The sequence below is a fragment of the Alexandromys fortis genome, unplaced genomic scaffold, assembly GCF_014885135.2.
Source record: "Alexandromys fortis isolate MF-2015 unplaced genomic scaffold, M_Fortis_MF-2015_v1.1 scaffold_255, whole genome shotgun sequence".
NCBI lineage: Eukaryota > Metazoa > Chordata > Mammalia > Rodentia > Cricetidae > Alexandromys > Alexandromys fortis.
Window position 1 is genome coordinate 1612726 of NW_026068158.1, and position 13671 is coordinate 1626396.

A 13671-nucleotide genomic window follows, 5' to 3' on the forward strand; every position below is an offset into this window, starting at 1 on the left:
TTTTTTTTTTTTTTTTTTTTTTTTTTTTGCTGTTGGGTTTTTGTTTGTTTGTTTTTTAGAATTCCTTCTCAAACTCTCTCAGGTTTAAGTGAATTTTAGTTGGCTACATTGGTGCCAATTTGTTGTATGGGGCTTCTTCCCAGCCACTCAGACTCAAAATAATCACCAGAAACAATTTTATTTGCAATACTGTTTGGCCAATAACTTAAGCATATTTCTAGCTAACTCATATCTTAGATTAACCCATATTTATTCATCTGTGTATTGCCATGAGGCTGTGGCTTACCAAGTAAAGTTCCGGCATCTGTTTCTGGCAGGGCTACATGGCTTCTCACTGAATCCACCTTCTTTCTCCCATCATTTAGCTTGGTTTTCCCTACCTTGCTAAATTCTGCATTTCTACAAGTCCAAAACAGTGTTTTTTTATTAATCAATGATAATCACAACTCACAGAGGGGATTCCCACATTACATATGTTTGTGTTTATATATATATGTGTGTGTGTGTGTGTGTGTGTGTGTGTATGTATGTATTTGTGGAGATTCACATGTAGAGGTCAGAGAACATACTATATTTGAGAAACGTATGAGCATCTATACATAAGCAGGAGATGATCTATGGGAAATGTTAGCTATAACTGGTAAAGGATGAGAAGGAAATGATTTTGGGAAAAGGAGGAATAACCTGAAATAACACTGGAAGAAAGGAGACAGAAGGTTGGTAGCAGAAAGAACAGTTAGAACACTGTGGCAGCTTGACCTGTGGGTGCTAAAATGAAGCAGGTAGTACAACCATTTCCTTCAAAAGCACATAAAAGCCTACTTCTGAGCAATTAGATCTCTTTGCTGTCTTTACACAAACTCTCCAAAGGGGCTCCAGGAGACAAGGTGTTAATTGGTGGGATGCAGTGGCACATCAAAGATGACCTTAAATAATGACAAGTTTGCTGTGCATAGTGATTTAAAATTCTTTAACATAATCTAATTTGTACTCTACTGTGGTCCTGTGAAGTGCTCTGAGCAGACATGAGCATCTTCATTTTGCAGATGAGCATGTGGTAGACCAGGAATGTTACCATTCCAAACTGGAGCCATCTACTGACTCCCTGCTCTGGGCTTTTCTCCTGAGTTGCTTTCCATTGGCCACAGACCTGGGTTTTCTAAATAGGAAGTTTTCTGTCTGGTTGTTATCAGTCTTGACTGAGGATTGTGTGCTAGGACATGGGAGTAACTGACACCTCTCTGAATTCTGGGGCTGTGAATTGGACTCACAGACTTCCTAGAACTGAACGTCAGTGACTAAATGAAGAGTTAGTTGGGTATCACTATGGTTTGTTTTGTAATTTCAGAACACTCACAGGGGGAAAATACAACATAATGTGTTGTTGGATTCTGTTTGTTTGTACATTACCTTCCACATAAATAATGGTCTCATCGATGGCATCTCTCATCTATTACCTTCTTATGACCCCCTGTAATTATAAGACATTTCTAAAGGAAAGTTAACAGTTTATTCTGGTCAAATCACTCATCTTTCAGGGACCCCTTCTTTCTTCCTTCAGAATCTCTTCCTGTTTGTTGCTCCAGGGCTCACACACTGCATTATCCTACATGTCCCAGTGCCCCTTGCTGTCAGGTGCTCCACGGCTCTCACTGCATTATATTTTCCAGTGTTTGTCTATGGTGTCACCTCTGAGGCATTTACTGGACATTTATCAGCTCTTATGTCTTTTGGAAGACTCAATTTATAATAAAACATACAAAATAAGAATATTTAGTGACTACTTCCTTCAATCTTCTCTCTCAGACACACATAAGTGTACAAATATCTCTATTCCACATCTCAATCCATCCACCTCTTTGTACCATCTAAATTCCAAGACAACAGTAAATCTGATAAACATTGTACAATTTTAATAGGGGATATTTCTGTCTGGATAAATATGCAGCTGGTAGTCTATAAATAAAAAAGTTAAGTTCACATAAAATGGCATTTTTATATATCAAGTTACTTTTTGTGCTTGAACTCATCAAAACAAACTTGAGAAAAATTGAAACAACTGATGAACTTCAAATAAATGTTGACAAAAGAGACATGAAGCATGATTAATAAAAGCTCAGGGTCAGAAATTGGAGTTCAACCTGAATATCCGAAAAGCAAAACAGCCAGCCACTGGCTCTTAGCTCGACCTCAGACTAAAAATGGCAATCCTGCCTCCAGGAATCTCAGAAGGAGACTGTATCTTAGAACTGTCTCACCCTGTTTTATATCCTTTCTAGGCCTGGGATTAAAGGTGTGCACCATTGAGATTAAAGGCACGCACCACCCAATTTCTATGGCAACCAGTGTGGCTACTGGGATTAAAGGAGTGTGTCACCACTGCTTGGTCTATAAGACTGACCAGTGGGGCTCTTTTACGCTCTGATCATTAATTTAAAAAGTAAGCTTTATTTATTAAAATACAAATGAAATATCACTACACTAAGCCATCTCTTCAGTCCCAGATTCTGTTAAAATTAAGAAAAGATGGCATATAATCTGAAGAAACATTTTTTGTCTTAGTTGCGTCTTACATTGTTTTAAAAAAATCTTTGATGGTTCTTTTTGTCAAAACTTGAATAGAGTACAACGTGACATTTTCTCCTGACTATACCCATATATATTCCAATTTCATTGCACTTCCATTTTTACATGGTTAATATTTATTTTCAAGTATCACTTTACGTAGCCATAATTATTGGCTACATTGCTTATTCAACACAATCAATGCATATCAGCAATCATTTTACCATGCATTACATCCTAGAATGTATTTTAAATTCTTATGTTGATTATTTGGATCTGTATCAAAGAAGTTAATTTAAAGAATTGGTTGTAAAGTGTGTTAATTACCTCCATAGCTTTGGAAGTTCACACTATGATGGTATGTCATGTCAGTAGAAACACCTGAAAAGAAGGCATGGATGGAGCTGAGGATATCTGGTTCATAAAAACTCTTCCAAAAGTTGTTGTCTTTGCTAAAAATCTATTACACACACACACACACACACACACACACACACACACACACACACACCTACTCCACATCTCAAGCCCTTAACTTCTACTGTGTATCTAAATTATTCAAGATAGTAGTGACTAAAGTGGAAATGTAATCCTTGTAAATAGAGCAAAGCATAAATGGGACAGTGTTCCAGGGTAAATAAGAACTTGGCACAGAAATTTCCCCGCATATTCTGTGTGTGTACAGCACATGTACAATGCAGAGTTAAAATCCCCTCTGGTAGGATAAAATGAATGACAGTGGTGCTGCAAAGGGTGTGGTATCGTACAAGGGTTATACTTTTACTCTACTAATGAGTGTGTGTAGAGGAAACATTGCTAGTGTTCCCTATGAGATGCATACTGAATCTTAGAAAATGGTACTTTTATAGTATGCAATAAAGTATCTTGCAGATTCAAATATTACTGTCCTGCTAAATAAAGGTATTTTTGCCCATGTGGCTCTGTGGCATGAGTCAAATTATTCATGTCCCTATGAATTGTACCAGACATCCAGATCTTAAGCATGCCTGTAGGAAGTTGATGACTAACAAAGAGAAAAATCAGCAGAATCCTGCTACAAACCATCTTTCATAAATTCCAGTAACATCTGAGTAAATATAGCTCATAGTATTATATAGTTAAGCACTTCTGATCAACATATATGTGAATCAGATGATAATAGGGACTTCCATTTACTTAAAATTTATTATAATGCACAAAGGGATCCTTACTTTCTCCAAATCTTAATGTTAAATGAACTAAAATGTATTATTGCTCATTCCAAATCTTTATTATTGTCCTGATAATTATTTAATAATTTGTCTAATTTATTGTTAAATTTTATATTTAAATATTTAATTTTGAGTGGATCAAAGCAAAAATCATATTGTCAACTGTTAAGTACAAAAAATCTGTGTCTGATCATTCAAAATTAAATTTGTGAGTGATATACCTGCACATAACATAACACTTTACTATTTCTGTAGAATACTGTGTAAGGGTTATAGAAGTATAATCCATGTTTTTTGATAATTAAAAAATAAGTAAAATTAATAAGGTTTGGAAAAGCAGAGATCAATAGTGATATTTGAGGAAGAAGTATCATTAAAGTGAGGTGCTAGAAATAAATTTAGTTGAAAAGTCCATGTGTATTTGTGGTTAAACCAACTATCTGAAGAAACAGTAATGGGTAATAGAGAGAAATAAGTCAAAAATTGTTATGATGAGAAGGCACATGGATAAAAATGTGTATCCAGCTGAAGTTGTCTTTTCATATTTGAATGTAGAAAGCAGAAGCCAGAAAGGACTTTTTGAACATCATAGAGGAAGTGTCCTGGCTGGCTTTGTGTGTCAACTTGAAACAAAATAGGTATGTTTTCTTCACACCAGACACCATTCTCAGAGCTGTAATAGAACATGTGATCTCTTCACTAGGAGATGCTTTGTATTCAATAAAGACTGAAGTTCAACTTCAGAGGATCCATATAAAAGACAGGCAGGCATTGAGGCCATTTGTAGCCAGCCCTGAGGACGCCGAGACAAGAGAAAACTAGGTCAAACTGGGTGGGTCGTCTAACCAGGACTGAAATACACGTTCATCCAGAGACAGTCTCAATAATGAAATAGAGGTCAATTGAAGGTGCCTTTTGACCAACTTTGAGCCTCTGTGTGCATGGACACACATGCATGCTCACTACATACACACACATACAGAAAACAAAACAAATGTGATTCCTGCCTTCAAAATTCACTCAAATATTCTTAGCTTTGTTTTTCCATAATTATTCTATGAGAAGCTTGTAAGAAACATCCAGAAACTGAATCTGGAGACCCCAGACATGGTCTATGGATGATCTGTTTTCAGAGGCAGACTAGGTGACTGTGGTGCAGATGTCATAAAGTATATATACACTGGGTAACAGTATAAATGCTTTGCAAGGATTATAATACATATGCAGTGCCTCTCACTTGGCAGTGTAGGTTTTATACTTTATGTGTATGGTAATTTTGCCACAAAAAAAGCATTTGGATAGTCCTCATGAGCATGAGCCAGCAACAGAGTCATTCAAGTGACTTAACTATAATTGGTGCTTCTTGGGTTGGAGAAATGGCTCCTTGGTTGTCTGCACTAATGTTGCTGAAGATCCTAGTTGTTTCCCAGCACCCAGGTGCTAGGCAACTCACAACTGCCTGTAATTCAGTTTCAGGAGATCCAATGTCCTATTTTGTCTTTAAAGACAGACCCTCACTATGTAGCCTTGGCCATCCTCACTCTGTAGATTAGGCTGTCCTCAAACTAACAGAGATCCACCTGCATCTGTTTCCTGAATGCTGTGTGCACAAGCACAAAAGTAAATATTAAAAAAAAATAGTAAAATTAGTGCTTCCCAGAAGCAAAGATGCTCCCCACGGACACCTCCGGGGATTCCCATGGGTCTTCACAAGCTGCTTTCGAAGATAAAAGGAAGTGCACCCATTCCCATCAAGGTTGAAGAGAGCATGAGGTGTACAGTGTGATTCCTAGAGTTCTAAAGGCCCTAAAATAACAGAGGTGGATCTTTTGGGTATACTTCATCTTATTCGTGAGGCAAGACAGCAAGACCAAACAGGTACAATTAGGATAGGCCAGGAGGAAAGTAGAATTGGCAATCCAAAGGGAAATGGGAAGCACACAGTGGAACAATGTGATAACAATGAAGTATTATCTTCTTGAATCAGACAATTCTGAGTTTTGCCTGATTCCTTAAATTGTAATAACAATATTTATCATTCTTATCTTTTAATTGGATAAAAGTATTAATTGAAATGAGAATTCTATTGTGACTTTCAGTTGTAGGTTTAAAAAAGCGTGACAGGGTAATTAATTCTGTTTCTATTACAGTCATTTCTCTTTCCATTGCATTCAAAGTAGGATGAACCCTCTCCTCTGCAGACATTTTATTTAGATTGTTTCAAAATTATTGATCTGTTTCAAGCCATTTTCAAATATTTGCTTAGGTTTTCATTATTAAAATAAATTAAACTTTGATCCAAGACTGATTACTGTGTTCAATAATAGAAGAGAAAGGTTAAATTATATTTTTAATTAGTATATTTTCTAATAAGTTACAATGATCTAATCCAATAATTATAGTTCTGATTCTATGACTTAAACTGTCTTGGGCTTTAAATTAAAACCAGAAGCTCCATTCCTACAAATTAAGCAGTAACATCATTCTCTTACTACATGACAATTGCACATATGACTTCAGAGAAGTCTTCCCCTATCCCATTCTGCAAACTAAAGAGTTTCTTCTTCTCTGAGATGTGCACACAAGCATTCTGTTTTCATTTTCAATTCTCCTGGTAAATGGTTGAGTGTAGATGCTGGTGCAATCATGCAGAATAATCTGAAGAAATTATATGTTTAAAAATAATCTATAAATTATTACAGACAATATCTGCACTTTAAATAATTGCACTTTAAATCATTTTACTTGCTTAAATTTCTGAGTCTATGTACTCAAAATTGGCAATATCTTTTTTTCTTTTCAGAGGTTATATTAACCTTTTCTACCATTTCTAATGTTTACAACAAACCTTTCCTCACAGATGCTATCTATTTAAATCATTTAATAAATGATTGCTCACAATAGAGTGACTATATTGTCCTCTAAGAGATACTTATATGCTATGTGGATGAAAAACTAATAAACTCCTTTTAAGCTTTATAAAGAAGCCCAATTATTTTTCAGTTTCATAAGCAAAACTCATATAAACTTACTAAATACAGAATAGGGAACACAAATAATTTCTTTTGTCATGAGATGCCCATGGCATCTAGCACTACAAGGTATACTGCTGTACTGTGTGTTATCCATTCTAGAACATAATTATCTCAGCATCTTAGTGGGCTTGAGAAATGTCCTTTCCTTAATATTTTATAAAATTCTCTAAAATTGCTTGAAGATGTTTTCAAACAATTTCAGAATTTCTGATTATTTGCTGAAATCATTCATGTATCTCCTGAAACCAAGAAGAGTCAAAATATGCCTTTGTATAAAAGTTATCATCTCATAAAGAGCCAGGGCACTTAGCCAACCCTTTATTCTGCTGTGTTTGTGGCTTTATAAATTGTCCCTATTCATGTATGACCTTTCCTTATGAGGTTATGACCTTTCCTTACTTCTGTAGACCTTTTTGTAATCAACCATCCTAAATCCTCAGAAAATATGTTGGCCTTAAGGAAATTTTTCAATGCAAGCACACAAGTCCACTGCTGTCTAAAAATCTCTTTAATATGAATTCCATCACAGTTGTCTCTATGAATCTAGTTCCCTCATGGTAGAAAGTCTGTATGCTTATCACCCCTCTGTCTTGATATCATTTCCCCTGAGCTCACTGAAACTTGCCACTGATTGAGACACCTCAACTGAAAAGGAAGTGTAAAGTGGATTGAAATCTTTTGTGTCTCATATTTTAATACTTGCACCTTGGTTTTTACCAACATGCAAACATTCTTCTGTCTGCTGTTTGTGACAAATAGTACCAAGGCAGTCTGTGGATGGCTGAGACTAAGTTTCCACAGTCCTGTGCTGGGCTTCCCAGAAAAGATCTTATTGAGAAAGTGCAATTTGGAGGGAAACTTGAAAAAGGTGATAAGATTAGGTGGATTTTTGGAGAAAGGCATTCAAAGAAGAGAGAACATCTTAAAAGTCCTGAGAAAAGTGTGTATGTAAGAATCTTCTGCATGGGTGTGAGTGTGCATGTATGTGTCTGTTGATGTCAGTGTCTGTGTGTTTTTTGTTTGTCTGAGAAATAGCAACAAGAACAGTTTGGCTAGGACAGACTGCCCAAGTAGCCAAGGAGAAAATTAATAGTCAGAAAAATTAATGAACATAAGTAAATGGATATTGTAAAGGTCTTTGCTTTTTCTTCCTGAGTAATAAAAGCAGCAATAGGAAGATTCCAAGCCAGGGGTAAGCATAATGTAATCTTTGGTTTAAAGATGAGTCTTGCCAAATGAGGCCAGACTGAGGGGGGTCCATGGTCAAAGAAGAAAGGTTCTTCCAAGACTATTGGAGCAGTCAAGTAAAGAAGTGATGAGAATGGACTTGAACAGGAGTAGTGAAGCTATTGAGAAATTTAAAAAGAAGTTTCCTGGCTGAACCAAAGGATTTACTGGCAATCTCAGACATTGTTTTTCTGGCACTAAAAAATAATGGGAAGGTGAACATCCAAACTGGCTAGGCTCCCATCAAGCCAGAACATGAAGTAGGATCAAAACCCCTTGCCATTGACCTTGGCTTCTCATCAGTCCTCATTGTTCGCCATGATCAGAGAGTCCGGTTTTATCCCATGCTGTTTCAGTCACAGTCCAGCTGGCTTTGGTGAGCTCCCAATAGATCAGCCCCACTGCTCTTTGGATAGGAGAGGGAGGGGGAGAGGAGTGGGGGGAGGGGGAGAAGAGAGGGGGGAAGGGGAAGGGGAGAAGAGGGGGGAGGGGGAGGGAAATGGGAGGCTGGGAGGAGGCGATACTTTTTTTTCTTATTCTCAATAAAAAAAAAAAAAAATAATGGGTGTCAGGGAACATGTGTGCGCATATGGATGTGTGTGTGTGTGTGTGTTCATGTACAAACTTCGGGGGTCTTGTGGGCCTGTAGAAGGTGCATGTCACTCTACCTGCAAATAAGACACACTTAACTGCCAGTGTGCTTAAGAGGGGGAGGAGAAAAACACAATAATTCAGTTCCCTTCTTGGGTTCTTCAACTCTTCCAGAAATGTGACAGGCACTAGTTTTGAAAGAGAAATGAGAAAATTGACAAAATAAGACATGGTAATGTTGACTCCAGAAAACACACAGCAAAATGGAGTTTCTGCCCATCTGGAACTATAGTCAACCAGTCTGTAAAGGATGGAAGACTTTTTTCTTTCCTTCATTTTACATTTATTCCTCTCCCTCTCTCTTTCTCTCTGTCTCTCTCTTTCTGTCTGTCTGTCTCTCTCTCTGTATATGTGTGTGTATGAATGTGTGTAAACACACATGTATGTGTGGAATTGGAAGATTATTAATTCAGAACAGTTCCTGGAAGTATATGATGTAAAGAGAAGGAAGAATTAACTTTTTAGATCAACTTTATGTGCTTTTTTAATAGGATTAATTTTAATGAGAACTCAGCAGATACATTCCTGTTTTGTTTTGTTTGTTTTTACCCTGCTTACTACTGATGGAAGCTAGCTGCAGCAAATGGCTAAAGCTTGTGAACACAGCTGATTTCCTCTCAATTTTTTCCTATTCACTTTTACCCAAAGCCAAGGACATTGTTCTCAGAACTACAACAATGTATTATTTTTCAATCTTATCTGTCACCAACTAGCATTTCCCATCACCAGTTGTCAGCCTTGGGCAACTCATGTACCCATCCTGGAGCATCTTTTGTGTCCACATCAGGAATTTGATTACACTGTCACTATGATTCCTCCCAACTGGAACATGCTCTGATATCTCATGCATGAGAACTGGAAACAGAATTTGCTTGTGTAATGGGGATCATTTGATCATCAAATCTACTAATATATATTGTTCTGCAAAAAATACAGTTGTGTGTTTTTTAACAATTCTAAATTGGTTTTTAAATAAAGTACAAAACACAATAACAAAAAAGTTCAATGCCTCAATTACTAGAAAATATTTTGAATATACTTATATATTTAAAACTTTATTTAGCAGATTTTCAGTAATGAAGTCCAGTTGATTCTGACAACCAAATGAATCTTTGCATTATCTTCCCCCAAATGAGAAAAGATTATATTGCTGTATATTTGAACAAAGTTTCAACTGTCTTAGTTTTAAGATTCTGTTTGGCAGTCAATAGAAATCTAGGATTATCTGACCTCAAACCTTAGGTACAAGTTGCTGGCCTTTAGCTCTAAATACATTTTCTAGTTACATTTTAAGTTTCTGAGTCACATATATGTGTAACCAAAAAAGATTGTTTACTTTTTTGTTTTTGTTTTTTGTTTTTTATCTGTTTTTATTTTATTAAAAATTTCTGCCTCCTTTCCACCTCCCTTTTCCCTCCCTCTCCCGTCACTCCCCACACCCCACTTCCCTCCCCCTCCCTCTCCAGTCAGGGTTCCCTGCCCTGTGGAAAATCCAAGGTCCTCCCCGCTCCATCCAGGTCTAGGAAGGTGAGGATCCAAACAGACTAGGCTCCCACAAAGCCAGTAGTATCAAAACCCAGTGCCATTGTCCTTGGCTTCTCAGCAGCCCTCATTGTCAGCCATATTTAAAGAGTCCGGTTTGATCACATGCTTTTTCAGTCCCAGTCCAGCTGGCCTTGGTGAGTTCCCATCAGCCCCACCGTCTCAGTGGCTGCGTGCCCCCCTTGCGGTCTTGACTTCCTTGATCATGTTCTCCCTCCTTCTGTTCCTCATTTGGACCTTGGGAGCTCAGTCCATTGCTCCATTGTGGGTCTCTGTCTCTATCTCCATCCATTGCCAGATGAAGGGTCTGTGGTGATATGCAAGATATTCATTAGTGTGGCTATAGGATCGGGCCATTTCAGGCTCTCCTCAGCTGCCCAAGGACCTAGTTGGGGACATCTCTCTGGACCCCTGGGAACCCCTCTAGAGTCAAGTCTCTTGCCAACCCTAAAATTGCTCCCTTAATTAAGATATATACTTCCTTGCCCCCATATCCATCCTTCCATTAACCCAACCATCCTATTCCCCCAAGTTCTCCCCATCCTCCCCCCCCCAAAAAAAAGAAAACAGAAGAATAACCAAATATGTGCTCCAAGAGATTCACGCGGGTCTCTACTGAGGCATAGTTATGAACATCTAGGCAAGACAAGAATGAGAAAAGATAAAAGAAATTCAGAGATGAATAGGACTGGGACCCTTCCATATAACCTCTCTTATCAGCTGTATCTTTCTATTGATTTCTTAAACTATTTCTCTGTTACAAGAAAGTAGGAATTTAAAGTATATAAACTGCTTGAAGGCAGTGTTTGTTTTCTGTTACTGGCTCCTATATTGTGATTCAGAGTCCTCGTTTATGCCTGACATGCTGACTTAATATTAACTGTGCCCTCTTTCCTTCATAAAATGTCTCTGAAAAAATAAACTGCACAATAACTTCGTTCAAATAAAAACATTAAATATTATTGCACTAATTATTTAGTTAAAGCTATATAACCTCCTTTTCAGATTACTATAAATTGACCTATCCCGGGTGAATGAATTTGAGAAGCACAAAACCTTCAGTTCTGCTTGAAAAAGATTACAGATTATTCTGTGGATAATGGTCTATTATTAAACGTCAAATGGTTGGCTTTCTTATTTTTCTCTGACCTCATCATGTTCCAAAAACTCTTTCAAATGGAATATTTAGGTCTGGTAAATTATGGTTTCTTGGGAACCCTGTGTTCATTATAGATTTACAAATGTATAATTCAGTCCATAAATGCCCCTAAAAAGAATAAAATGAAAATGTATTAGATGGAGAACAGTTGTGAAACAAGAGCTTCTAAATTAAGTGCAAGATATCTAGTAGCATCTTTAACATAACTTCATTCAGAGAAACTATGGGTCTTTGTCACCTCTCTAAAGGTGGTGGCATCAGATTGAGGGTGCCAAGAAATGCACTGGACTAAAGTCTCATGCAATACCCAACTTTATTCAGAGCTTCAGACAATTTATACTTGAAGCTCTCATGAGTTCAAGTCAGACACAATCCCAAGGACAAGTCACATGTGGCAAAAACATGTTTTTCTGTGGAGGCTTATAAAGGATGGTCTAAACATTTAATTCAATAAGAACAGCAAGCAATAATGAGTAACCTGAAATAAAGGCATTCCCATCCACTACATCCTAAAGGAGCACAAAAACATATTCCAAGAATAATTCCAAGTTTTTAAAGAAAATGAAGGCACAAGACTCTTGTATTTTTTTTTTTTTTTTGACAGTGTTCTCACAAGCACTCAGAAATGTGTTTGCACAAGTCCATTCCTGGACCGTGTTCTGATAGGTCTTTTTACACATCTAAGATTTATTGAGAAAATACTTGAAGATAATAGGTGTCTCCAAAGGCCCTGAAAGGACATTTTCCTAGAAAATTCTTTCCTTCAGCTAGCACTTAAAAGAAGTGGTGACTGGGCTAAGCAAGGCGATTTTTGCTCAGTTTTCTCAAGACATTTCAGTTAAATCATTGAGACTGATTATCACAAACACTGTCTCACCCACGCATCTGGTAACAGATTTGAATATCAACTGGAGCTTCATCTGGAGTGGCCAGCTGTTACTTCCTATACTACCATTTGCTTTGCTGACTAGGATTTCCCACACACCATGTTACTGACTTTCAAACAAAATCAACCCAAAGGATACCCTGGCTACCAAGGCTGAGCCTGGGAAGTCATTCACCATCACTTTCTCAGTAGCTACTGCTTTGCTAGATATGAGGGGAGAAAGCTTTGAGTCACATAGATAAGCATATTTTTTATCATGGAGTCATTTTAATGAAATAAATCCACATGATATCCTTACCTCAGTCTTTGTAGTATCTTAGTAAACAGTCTAAGTGATTTACACATTTGCTTATTGGAAAAGCTCGATGTCAAACCAATGTTGTTTGTCAAAGTAAACATTGTTCATAGCCTCTTTACCTATCAAATTAGTAGAAATAATAATCTTTACACTTGCAGTTGTTAGGGCCCACAAAACAAAGACTCACATGTGCAATCAGCAAGAGCTTGTTTATCCCAGCCTGCTGGGGTCTGTCAGCCAGATGACAAAAGGACTGTGACCCAGAACAGAGATTTCAGGAAGCCAGAAGAGGATTAGGTCATCTTGAACTACTTTGATTGGGGCTCCTCTTCCTCCTTTAACAGAGTGCAGAAACTGAAACCAAAACTAAGTGGACTGAAAGTGAAATTAAACTGGAAGCCAGGCCCAGCACAGGCTGGATTCAGGAGAAGCCTGGCCCTGGAGTTACTGTGGCTTCTCACAGGGAAATTCACATATATTATTTTTTACTATAATACTTTTGCTATTAATTCTAAAGACTTAAAATAAAAATTTACTTGTATTTTAGACAAAAAGCTCTACTTAGTTATTCAAGTTTTCTACTTTCTATTTCATGCAAATTATTGGAACAATCACAGGAGCTGGTCTGAGGACAAAAAAAGCATTGACAAAAACGTTAGAAATAATTTTAATATATATTCATGTCTGAACTCTCCAAATGGGTCAGGGAATACATATGTGTAATTACATGTGCATAACACATGTATCATTTACTGTATACATATTACTATTATACACATATACATGTATGTGTATTATTATTTTTTTTTTATTGAGAATAGGAAAAAAAAGTTTCTGCCTCCTCCCAGGCTCCCATTTCCCTCCCCCTCCCCCCACTCTTCTTCCCCTCCCCCACTCTTCTCCCCCTCCCCCACCCTCTCCCCCTCCCCCACTCCTCTCCCCCTCCCCCCACTCCTCTCCCCCTCCCTCTCCAGTCCAAAGCACAGTCAGGGTTCCCTGTCCTGTGGGAAGTCCAAGGTCCTCCCCCCTCCATCCAGGTCTAGGAAGAGCATCCAAACTACCTAGGCTCCCACAAAGCCAGTACATGCAGTAGGATC

The 13671-nt window shown here is 37.6% G+C and overlaps 1 protein-coding gene and 1 long non-coding RNA gene across 4 annotated transcripts in view; one reads left to right on the forward strand and one right to left on the reverse strand.

Moving 5' to 3' along the window:
* Window positions 1-13671, forward strand: part of Gria4 (glutamate ionotropic receptor AMPA type subunit 4) — a 403578-nt gene that overhangs the window by 258512 nt on the left and 131395 nt on the right. The gene's annotated exons all lie outside the window — the stretch shown is intronic.
* Window positions 10210-12901, reverse strand: LOC126491722 (uncharacterized). The gene is made up of 3 exons (XR_007589439.1): window positions 12762-12901; window positions 10811-10867; window positions 10210-10538 (listed from the first exon to the last, which is right to left on the reverse strand). It is a non-coding gene; the product is annotated as an uncharacterized lncRNA (long non-coding RNA).